We start from the raw sequence: 12,791 nt of genomic DNA, 5'->3' as shown, positions 1-12,791 counted from the left end.
AGTGTGCCTAAGCCTGAGCAGACTGAAGAAAATCCTGTTGCAGTCAACATTCAGACTGAAGAAACTGATGTGGAGGTGCACACCGAAGAAGCTGAAATTGCAGTCAACATTCTGACTGAAGAAACTGCTCTCGAGGTTGAAACTGAACCTGAGCGTGTCGAGGTTCATACTGAAGAAACCCATGTTGAGGTACACACCTAAGAAACTCAAACTGCTGTCAACATTGAGACTGAAGACACTGATCACAAGGGTGTTGGCGAGGTGTTGAAAAGACCGGTGAAGAAAGCCAAGATGATCAGTGAACTTTTGTGTAGTAGAACCAATAACAAGAAGTGCTAAGGCGAAGAAGGGAACACGACGTGGTAGGAAAAGGTAGAACAGAGAACAGTTTGAAAATTTGGGGCATGTAATAATTTTTGTAACTTGGTGCATACTGGTAGTCACTATGTATCCCCGTATTTCTATTCGAACTTGTCTGTTGGTACCTTGTCTAAACCAGCCAAATAAAGTTCAAATTTAAATTCAAATTTGGGCTCAAATTTGAATTAGGGATGGGCTATTGATGTTTTAATGCTATCTAAAGTACCTCAACTGAAATATGTTTGCTTGCTGATCATTCCGAGCCCTTTTGGTAAGTTGAACTCATAGTCATGAAAAGTGTGTCTCAAATGACCTCTAAAGTCTCACTATTCTACCTATATAGTGTAAATCTAAAGTCTCACTATTTATTAAATTAATTTTCTATTATTTTCTTTTTTTTGAGAAAACAAGGTTTAATATAAAATTATATATAAAACAAGTTTAAAACATGAAAATGAGAAAAGTAAGTTAAGATCTTTCTTAGCCAATCCAAAATGAAGTTTTGTTGAGGTTTTCACACATTTCATTTTCAAAACCCCACCTACTCTCGGGTGCCCACTACTCTCTCCCTTGAACTCCATACTACATTGCTCGAGGAATGACAATTTTGTGAAGGATTTTTCGTAAAAATGTATGTAAACCATATTTATAATTTTTTTTCTTGTTACTATACGACATAATAAGACTATGTGCGCAAGTTTTATATATTTTTCATTTTCTTTGAATTAGTTATACTCAACCCTAATCAGTCAAAACCCCTCACAACCCCACACACTACCGGGTCGACGATCTTTGTGCGTGGACTGTTGACATCAGGCGCTAGGGTTAGCTACAATGTGCATCGATCCGCATGAGACGCGGTGATTGGTTGAATCAGTGGGGTTTGGATCGGCCTCTCTCGTTGGGGCATCAGGACCGTTCATTTGAATCCAACATCAAGAGTTGACGTGGTGCATGGACCAAGCCTACGCAGTGCCCTTTCCATCGTTGCATACGTTCCCGTGCATACCCGCAGCATGCATGCCCACCCGCAGAACTGTTCCCGTGCGTTGCATGCATGCCCTCGGCGTAGCCCTGCGCCGCCACCCCTATCGACGCAGTAAGCTGCCGCATGCCTACCATTAGAACCGATGCAGCGTCGCATCAAAGCATGCACCCGGCCACAATGCAGCAGCCCGATGAAGACAACCAAAAAGCCAATGCTGCATGGCGTGATGTACATGGCGTGCTTCTCTTTGAGGACGCAATACTGGCATGGGGTATCGATGTGGGTATCGATGCAGTTCAAATGGCGTGCTTCCCGTTACAAGATGGGCAAATGCAGGCGTCCATTATTGTCACGTCTCCCATCTACCAAATTGATGGGCAAAAGAATGCACGGGCAGCACACACAGAGAACCCAGGGAAGGCGTGTCCCCTTGATCCACGACGGCACAGACGCGTGCGTGAGCCCACCCCCCTTGACCCGCGACCGATGGCACAGAAGGATCGCAACCTGTTTCCCATGCTCGTGTACACACTTCCATGGGGCGTGTTGGGGAACGTAGTAATTTCAAAAAAATTCCTACGCACACGCAAGATCATGGTGATGCATAGCAAGGAGGGGAGAGTGTGATCTACGTACCCTTGTAGACCGACAACGGAAGCGTTATGACAACGCAGTTGATGTAGTCGTACGTCTTCACAGCCCGACCGATCAAGCACCGAAACTACGGCACCTCCGAGTTCTAGCACACATTCAGCTCGATGATGATACCCGGACTCCGATCCAGCAAAGTGTCAGGGAAGAGTTCCGTCAGCACGACGGCGTGGTGACGATGTTGATGTACTACCGTCGGAGGGCTTCACCTAAGCACCTCTACAATATTATCAAGGATTATGGTGGAAGGGGGCACCGCACACGGCTAAGAATATGATCACGTGGATCAACTTGTGTTTCTAGGGGTGCCCCCTGCCCCCGTATATAAAGGAGCAAGGGGAGGAGGCCGGCCGGCCCCTATGGCATGCCAAGGAGGAGTCCTCCTCCTAGTAGGAGTAGGACTCCTACTAGGAGGGGGAAAGAAGTGGGGAGGGAGAAGGAAAGGGGGGCGCCGCCCCCCCCTGTCCTAGTCCAATTCGGACCAGGGGGGAGGAGGCGCGCGGCCCACCTTTGGATGCCCCTCTCTCTCTCTCCACTAAGGCCCATATGGCCCATTACTTCTCCCGGGGGGTTCCGGTAACCCTCCGGCTCTCCCATTTTCTCCGAAATCACCCGGAACACTTCCGGTGTCCGAATATAGCCGTCTAATATATCAATCTTTATGTCTCAACCATTTCGAGACTCTTCATCATGTCCGTGATCACATCCGGGACTCCGAACTAACTTCGGTACATCAAAACTTATAAACTCATAATATAACTGTCATCGAAACCTTAAGCGTGTGGACCCTACGGGTTCGAGAACAATGTACACATGACCGAGACACGTCTCCGGTCAATAACCAATAGCGGAACCTGGATGCTCATATTGGCTCCTACATATTCTACGAAGATCTTTATCGGTCAGACCGCATAACAACATACGTTGTTCCCTTAGTCATCGGTATGTTACTTGCCCGAGATTCGATCGTCGGTATCTCAATACCTAGTTCAATCTCGTTACCGGCAAGTCTCTTTACTCGTTTCGTAATACATCATCTCGCAACTAACTCATTAGTTGTAATGCTTGAAAGGTTTATGTGATGTGCACTACCGAGAGGGCCCAGAGATACCTCTCCGAAAATCGGAGTGACAAATCCTAATCTCGAAATACGCCAACCCAACATTCACCTTTGGAGACACCTGTAGAGCTCCTTTATAATCACCCAGTTACATTGTGACATTTGGTAGCACACAAAGTGTTCCTCCGGTAAACGGGAGTTGCATAATCTCATAGTCATAGGAACATGTATAAGTCATGAAGAAAGCAATAGCAACATACTAAACGATCGGGTGCTAAGCTAATGGAATGGGTCATGTCAATCAGATCATTCTCCTAATGATGTGATCCCATTAATCAAATGACAACACATGTCTATGGTTAGGAAACATAACCATCTTCGATTGACGAGCTAGTCAAGTAGAGGCATACTAGTGACGTTTGGTTTGTCTATGTATTCACACAAGTATTATGTTTCCGGATAATACAATTCTAGCATGAATAACAAACATTTATCATGATGTAAGGAAATAAAATAATAACATTATTATTGCCTCTAGGGCATATTTCCTTCAGTCTCCCACTTGCACTAGAGTCAATAATCTAGATTACACACTAATGATTCTAACACCCATGGAGCTTTGGTGTTGATCATGTTTTTCTCGTGGAAGAGGCTTAGTCAATGGGTCTGCTACATTCAGATCCGTATGTATCTTGCAAATCTCTATGTCTCCCACCTGTACTAGATCCCGGATGGAATTGAAGCGTCTCTTGATGTGCTTGGTTCTCTTGTGAAATCTGGATTCCTTTGCCAAGGCAATTGCACCAGTATTGTCACAAAAGATTTTCATTGGACCCGATGCACTAGGTATGACACCTAGATTGTTGGGGAACGTAGTAATTTCAAAATATTTCCAACGCACATGCAAGATCATGGTGATGCATAGCAACGAGAGGGAGAGTGTGATCTACGTACCCTTGTAGACCGACAACGGAAGCGTTAGTTTGATGTAGTCGTACGTCTTCACGATCCGACCGATCCAAGCACCGTTACTCCGGCACCTCCAAGTTCTTGGCACACGTTCAGCTTGATGACGATCTCCGGACTCCGATCCAGCAAAGCGTCGGGGAGGAGTTCCGTCAGCACGACGGCGTGGTGACGATCTTGATGTTCTACCGTTGTAGGGCTTCGCCTAAGCACCGCTACAATATGACCGAGGTGGAATATGGTGGAGGGGGGCACCGCACACGGCTAAGGAACGATCATGAAGATCAACTTCTGTGTCTATGGGGTGCCCCCTGCCCCCGTATATAAAGGAGTGGAGGAGGGGAGGGCCGGCCCTCTCTATGGCGCGCCCTAGGGGAGTCCTACTCCCACCGGGAGTAGGATTCCCCCTTTCCTAGTCCAACTAGGAGTCCTTCCATGTAGTAGGAGTAGGAAACAAGGAAGGGGCGCAGCCCCTCCCCCTAGTCCAATTCGGACTAGGCCTTTGGGGGGCGCACGGCCTGCCCTAGGCAGCCCCTCTATCTTTCCCGTATGGCCCAATAAGACCCAATACTTCTCCCGGCGAATTCCCGTAACTCTCCGGTACTCCGAAAATACCCGAACCACTCGGAACCTTTCCGATGTCCGAATATAGTCGTCCAATATATCGATCTTTACGTCTCGACCATTTCGAGACTCCTCGTCATGTCCCCGATCTCATCCGGGACTCCGAACTTCTTCGGTACATCAAAACTCATAAACTCATTATATAACTGTCATCGAAACCTTAAGCGTGCGGACCCGACGGTTCGAGAACAATGTAGACATGACCGAGACACGTCTCCGGTCAATAACCAATAGCGGGACCTGGATGCCCATATTGGCTCCTACATATTCTACGAAGATCTTTATTGGTCAGACCGCATAACAACATACGTTGTTCCCTTTGTCATCGGTATGTTACTTTCCCGAGATTCGATCGTCGGTATCCAATACCTAATTCAATCTTGTTACCGGCAAGTCTCTTTACTCGTTCCGTAATACATCATCTCGCAACTAACTCATTAGTTGCAATGCTTGCAAGGCTTATGTGATGTGCATTACCGAGAGGGCCCAGAGATACCTCTCCGACATTCGGAGTGACAAATCCTAATCTCGAAATACGCCAACCCAACATGTACCTTTGGAGACACCTGTAGAGCACCTTTATAATCACCCATTTACGTTGTGACGTTTGGTAGCACATAAAGTGTTCCTCCGGCAAACGGGAGTTGCATAAGCTCATAGTCATAGGAACATGTATAAGTCATGAAGAAAGCAATAGCAACATACTAAATGATCGGGTGCTAAGCTAATGGAATGGGTCATGTCAATCAGATCATACACCTAATGATGTGATCCCGTTAATCAAATAACAACTCTTTGTCCATGGTTAGGAAACATAACCATCTTTGATTAACGAGCTCGTCAAGTAGAGGCATACTAGTGACACTCTGTTTGTCTATGTATTCACATATGTATTATGTTTCCGGATAATACAATTCTAGCATGAATAATAAATATTTATCATGATATAAGGAAATAAATAATAACTTCATTATTGCCTCTAGGGCATATTTCCTTCATAGATCGGATATGAACTCCTTCATCAAGACTCCTTCATTTGCTGCTTCGGAAGCAGCTATGTACTCCGCTTCACATGTAGATCCCGCCACAACGCTTTGTTTAGAACTGCACCAACTAACAGCTCCACCGTTTAATGTAAACACGTATCCGGGTTGCGATTTAGAATCGTCCGGATCAGTGTCAAAGCTTGCATCAACGTATCCATTTACGATGAGCTCTTTGTCACCTCCATATATGAGAAACATATCCTTAGTCCTTTTCAGGTATTTCAGGATGTTCCTGACCGCTGTCTAGTGATCCACTCCTGGATTACTTTGGTACCTCCCTGCTAGACTTATAGCAAGACACACATCAGGTCTGGTACACAGCATTGCATACATGATAGAGCCTATGGCTGAAGCATAGGGAACATCTTTCATTTTCTCTCTATCTTCTGCATTGGTCGGACTTTGAGTCTTACTCAATTTCACACCTTGTAACACAGGCAAGAATCCTTTCTTTGCTTGATCCATTTTGAACTTTTTCAAAACTTTGTCAAGGTATGTGCTTTGTGGAAGTCCAATTAAGCGTCTCGATCTGTCTCTATAGATCTTGATGCCCAATATGTAGGCAGCTTCACCAAGGTCTTTCATTGAAAAACTTTTATTCAAGTATCCTTTTATGCTATCCAGAAATTCTATATCATTTCCGATTAGTAATATGTCATCTACATATAATATCAGAAATGCTACATAGTTCCCACTCACTTTCTTGTAAATACAGGCTTCTCCAAAAGTCTGTATAAAACCAAATGCTTTGACCACACTATCAAAGCATTTATTCCAACTCCGAGAGGCTTGCACAAGTCCATAAATGGATCACTGGAGCTTGCACACTTTGTTAGCTCCCTTTGGATCGACAAAACCTTCCAGCTGCATCATATACAACTCTTCTTGCAGAAATCCATTTAGGAATGCAGTTTTGACATCCATTTGCCAAATTTCATAATCATAAAATGCGGCAATTGCTAACATGATTCGGACAGACTTAAGCATCGCTACGGGTGAGAAGGTCTCATCGTAGTCAACCCCTTGAACTTGCCGAAAACCTTTTGCGACAAGTGAAGCTTTGTAGACAGTAATATTACCGTCAGCGTCAGTCTTCTTCTTGAAGATCCATTTATTCTCAATCACTTGCCGATCATTGGGCAAGTCAACCAAAGTCCATACTTTGTTCTCATACATGGATCCCATCTCAGATTTCATGGCTTCAAGCCATTTTGCGGAATCTGGGCTCACCATCGCTTCTTCATAGTTCGTAGGTTCATCATGATCTAGTAGCATGACTTCCAGAACAGGATTACCGTACCACTCTGGCGCGGATCTTACTCTGGTTGATCTACGAGGTTCAGTAGTATCTTGTTCTGAAGTTTCATGATCATTATCATTAGCTTCCTCACTAATTGGTGTAGTTGTCACAGAAACTGGTTTTTGTGATGTACTACTTTCCAATAAGGGAGCAGGTACAATTACCTCGTCAAGTTCCACTTTCCTCCCACTCACTTCTTTCGAGAGAAACTCCTTCTCTAGAAAGTTTCCAAATTTAGCAACAAAAGTCTTGCCTTCGGATCTGTGATAGAAGGTGTATCCAATAGTTTCCTTTGGATATCCTATGAAGACACATTTCTCCGATTTGGGTTCGAGCTTATCAGGTTGAAGCTTTTTCACATAAGCATCACAGCCCCAAACTTTCAGAAACGACAACTTTGGTTTCTTGCCAAACCACAGTTCATAAGGCGTCATCTCAATGGATTTTGATGGTACCCTATTTAACGTGAATGCAGCCGTCTCTAGAGCATATCCCCAAAACGATAGCGGTAAATCAGTAAGAGACATCATAGATCGCACCATATCTAGTAAAGTACGATTACGACGTTCGGACACATCATTACGCTGTGGTGTTCCGGGTGGCGTGAGTTGCGAAACTATTCCACATTGTTTCAAATGTACACCAAACTCGTAACTCAAATATTCTCCTCCACGATCAGATCGTAGGAATTTTATTTTCTTGTTACGATGATTTTCAACTTCACTCTGAAATTCTTTGTACTTTTCAAATGTTTCAGACTTATGTTTCATTAAGTAGATATACCCATATCTGCTTAAGTCATCTCTGAAGGTGAGAAAATAACGATATCCGCCACGAGCCTCAACATTCATCGGACCACATACATCTGTATGTATGATTTCCAACAAATCTGTTGCTCTCTCCATAGTACCGGAGAACGGTGTTTTTGTCATCTTACCCATAAGGCACGATTCGCAAGTACCAAGTGATTCATAATCAAGTGGTTCCAAAAGCCCATCATTATGGAGTTTCTTCATGCGCTTTACACCGATATGACCCAAACGGCAGTGCCACAAATAAGTTGCACTATCATTATCAACTCTGCATCTTTTGGCTTCAACATTATGAATATGTGTGTCACTACTATCGAGATTTAATAAGAATAGACCACTCTTTAAGGGTGCATGACCATAAAAGATATTACTCATATAAATAGAACAACCATTATTCTCTGATTTAAATGAATAACCGTCTCGCATCAAACAAGATCCAGATATAATGTTCATGCTTAACGCTGGCACCAAATAACAATTATTTAGGTCTAATACTAATCCCGAAGGTAGATGTAGAGGTAGCGTGCCGACTGCGATCACATCGACTTTGGAACCATTTCCCACGCGCATCGTCACCTCGTCCTTAGCCAATCTTCGCTTAATCCGTAGTCCCTGTTTTGAGTTGCAAATATTAGCAACAGAACCAGTATCAAATACCCAGGTGCTACTGCGAGCATTAGTAAGGTATACATCAATAACATGTATATCACATATACCTTTGTTCACCTTGCCATCCTTCTTATCCGCCAAATACTTGGGGCAGTTCCGCTTCCAGTGACCAGTCTGCTTGCAGTAGAAGCACTCAGTTTCAGGCTTAGGTCCAGGTTTGGGTTTCTTCTCTTGAGTAGCAACTTTCTTGCTGTTCTTTTTGAAGTTCCCCTTCTTCTTCCCTTTGCCCTTTTTCTTGAAACTAGTGGTCTTATTGACCATCAACACTTGATGCTCCTTCTTGATTTCTACCTCCGCAGCTTTCAGCATTGCGAAGAGCTCGGGAATAGTCTTATTCATCCCTTGCATATTATAGTTCATCACGAAGCTCTTGTAGCTTGGTGGCAGTGATTGGGGAATTCTGTCAATGACGCAATCAACTGGAAGATTAACTCCCAATTGAATCAAGTGATTATTATACCCAGACATTTTGAGTATATGCTCACTGACAGAACTAATCTCCTCCATCTTGCAGCTATAGAACTTATTGGAGACTTCATATCTATCAATCCGGGCATTTGCTTGAATTATTAACTTCAACTCCTGGAACATCTCATATGCTCCATGACGTTCAAGACGTCGTTGAAGTCCCGATTCTAAGCCGTAAAGCATGGCACACCGAACTATCGAGTAGTCATCAGCTTTGCTCTGCCAGACGTTCATAACATCTGGTGTTGCTCCAGCAGCAGGCCTGGCACCCAGCGGTGCTTCCAGGACATAATTCTTCTGTGCAGCAATGAGGATAATCCTCAAGTTACGGACCCAGTCCGTGTAATTGCTACCATCATCTTTCAACTTTGCTTTCTCACGGAACGCATTAAAATTCAACGGAACAACAACACGGGCCATCTAGCTACAATCAAACATAAACACGCAAGATACTATCAGGTACTAAGTTCTTGATAAATTTAGGTTCAATTAATCATATTACTAAAGAACTCCCACTTAGATAGACATCCCTCTAATCCTCTAAGTGATTACGTGATCCAAATCAACTAAACCATGTCCGATCATCACGTGAGATGGAGTAGTTTCATTGCTGAACATCGCTATGTTGATCATATCTACTATATGATTCACGCTTGACCTTTCGGTCTCTGTGTTCCGAGGCCATATCTGTATATGATTGGCTCGTCAAGTATAACCTAAGTATTCTGCGTGTGCAACTGTTTTGCACCCGTTGTATTTGAACGTAGAGCCTATCACACCCGGTCATCACGTGGTGTCTCAGCACGAAGAACTTTCGCAACGGTGCATACTCAGGGAGAACACTTCTTGATAATTAGTGAGAGATCATCTTAAAATGCTACCGTCAATCAAAGCAAGATAAGATGCATAAAAGATAAACATCACATGCAATCAATATAAGTGATATGATATGGCCATCATCATCTTATGCTTGTGATCTCCATCTTCGAAGCACCGTCATGATCACCATCGTCACCGGCGCGACACCTTGATCACCATCATAGCATCGTTGTCGTCTTGCCAATCTTATGCTTCCACGACTATCGCTACCGCTTAGTGGTAAAGTAAAGCATTACAGTGCAATTGCATTGCATACAATAAAGCGACAACCATATGGCTCCTGCCAGTTGCCGATAACTTGGTTACAAAACATGATCATCTCATACAATAAAATTTAGCATCATGTCTTGACCATATCACATCACAACATGCCCTGCAAAAACAAGTTAGACGTCCTCTACTTTGTTGTTGCAAGTTTTACGTGGCTGCTACGGGCTTAAGCAAGAACCAATCTTACCTACGCATCAAAACCACAACGATAGTTTGTCAAGTTGGTGCTGTTTTAACCTTCGCAAGGACCGGGCATAACCACACTCAGTTCAACTAAAGTTGGAGAAACTGTCACCCGCTAGCCACCTTTGTGCAAAGCACGTCGGGAGAACCGGTCTCGCGTAAGCGTACACGTAATGTCGGTCCGGGCCGCTTCGTCCAACAATACCGCCGAAGCAAAGTATGACATGCTGGTAAGCAGTATGACTTATATCGCCCACAACTCACTTGTGTTCTACTCATGCAAATAACATCAACACATAAAACCTAGGCTCGGATGCCACTATTGGGGAACGTAGTAATTTCAAAAAAATTCCTACGCACACGCAAGATCATGGTGATGCATAGCAACGAGGGGAGAGTGTGATCTACGTACCCTTGTAGACCGACAGTGGAAGCGTTATGACAACGCGGTTGATGTAGTCGTACGTCTTCACTTCCCGACCAATCAAGCACCGAAACTATGGCAACTCCGAGTTCTAGCACACGTTCAGCTCGATGACGATCCCCGGACTCCGATCCAGCAAAGTGTCGGGGAAGAGTTCCGTCAGCACGACGGCGTGGTGACGATCTTGATGTAGTACTGTCGCAGGGCTTCGCCTAAGCACCGTTACAATATTATCAAGGATTATGGTGGAAGGGGACACCGCACACGGCTAAGAATATGATCACGTGGATCAACTTGTGTGTCTAGGGGTGCCCCCTGCCCTGGTCTATAAAGGAGCAAGGGGAGGAGGCCGGCCGGCCCCTATGGCACGCCAAGGAGGAGTCCTCCTCCTAGTAGGAGTAGGACCCCTACTAGGAGGGGGAAAGAAGTGGGGAGCGAGAAGGAAAGAGGGGCGCCCCCCCCCTCTCCTAGTCCAATTCGGACCAGGGGGGAGGAGGCGCGTGGCCCACCTTTGGCTGCCCCTCTCTCTCCACTAAGGCCCATATGGCCCATTACTTCTCCCGGGGGTGTTCCGGTAACCCTCCGGCTCTCCGGTTTTCTCCGAAATCACCCGAAACACTTCTGGTGTCCGAATATAGCCGTCCAATATATCAATCTTTATGTCTCGATCATTTCGAGACTCCTCATCATGTACGTGATCACATCCGGAACTCCGAACTAACTTCGGTACATCAAAACTTATAAACTCATAATATAACTGTCATCGAAACCTTAAGCGTGCGGACCCTACGGGTTCGAGAACAATGTAGACATGATAGAGACACGTCTCCGGTCAATAACAAATAGCGGAACCTGGATGCTCATATTGGCTCCTACATATTGTACGAAGATCTTTATCGGTCAGACCGCATAACAACATACGTTGTTCCCTTTGTCATCGGTATGTTACTTGCCCGAGATTCGATCGTCGGTATCTCAATACCTAGTTCAATCTCATTACCGACAAGTCTCTTTACTCGTTTCATAATACATCATCTCGCAACTAACTCATTAGTTGTAATGCTTGCAAGGCTTATGTGATGTGCATTACCGAGAGGGCCCAGAGATACCTCTTCGACAATCGGAGTGACAAATCCTAATCTCGAAATACGCCAACCCGACATTCACCTTTGGAGACACCTGTAGAGCTCCTTTGTAATCACCCAGTTACGTTGTGACGTTTGGTAGCACACAAAGTGTTCCTACGGTAAACGGGAGTTGCATAATCTCATAGCCATAGGAACATGTATAAGTAATGAAGAAAGCAATAGCAACATACTAAACGATCGGGTGCTAAGCTAATGGAATGGGTCATGTCAACCACATCATTCTCCTAATGATGTGATCCCATTAATCAAATGACAGCACATGTCTATGGTTAGGAAACATAACCATCTTCGATTAACGAGCTAGTCAAGTAGAGGCATACTAGTGACGTTTGGTTTGTCTATGTATTCACACAAGTATTATGTTTCCGGATAATACAATTCTAGTATGAATAATAAACATTTATCATGATGTAAGGAAATAAAATAATAACATTATTATTGCCTCTAGGGCATATTTCCTTCAGGGCGCCACCAAACGCCGCCCGCCCACTAATTCTACGGGGTGAAACCACGTCGCACTTGGGCTATTTAAGCCAGGCACTATCGTCTTCCTCTTCCTCCTCATCCACACCCCATCCTCTACCTCCTCTGTCCTCCTTCTTCCTTCTTCTCCATCAAACCCGATCGAGCCCTCGAGCCATCCCGCCACCATGCAGTACAACGCCCCCACCTATCGCTTCCCCCCAACCATGCCAGAAAGGCTCTACCCGGTCAGAGTGGAGAGAACCCTTAGGGTTTGGGCGATCTCGAGGTGAAGGGGCGCAAGGGAGTTAACGGAGTTCTTCCTTGCTGCCGGCTTCCGCCACCTCCCCCGCGGCTCTCCTCGGATGTACCATCTTGAGGAGGTCAACCATAACGGCGTTGTGGTTGGGCTCCTCGCCATGTTCACTAACCCTTTCGATGCTTTCCATCTCCTCGGGCGAGCGTATTGGGTTGGTTGTGA

This window comes from Triticum dicoccoides, unplaced genomic scaffold (genome assembly GCF_002162155.2).
Source record: "Triticum dicoccoides isolate Atlit2015 ecotype Zavitan unplaced genomic scaffold, WEW_v2.0 scaffold44661, whole genome shotgun sequence".
Taxonomy (NCBI): domain Eukaryota; kingdom Viridiplantae; phylum Streptophyta; class Magnoliopsida; order Poales; family Poaceae; genus Triticum; species Triticum dicoccoides.
The sequence above is the reverse complement of the archived record's forward strand: the minus strand, read 5'-3'. Positions refer to the sequence as shown.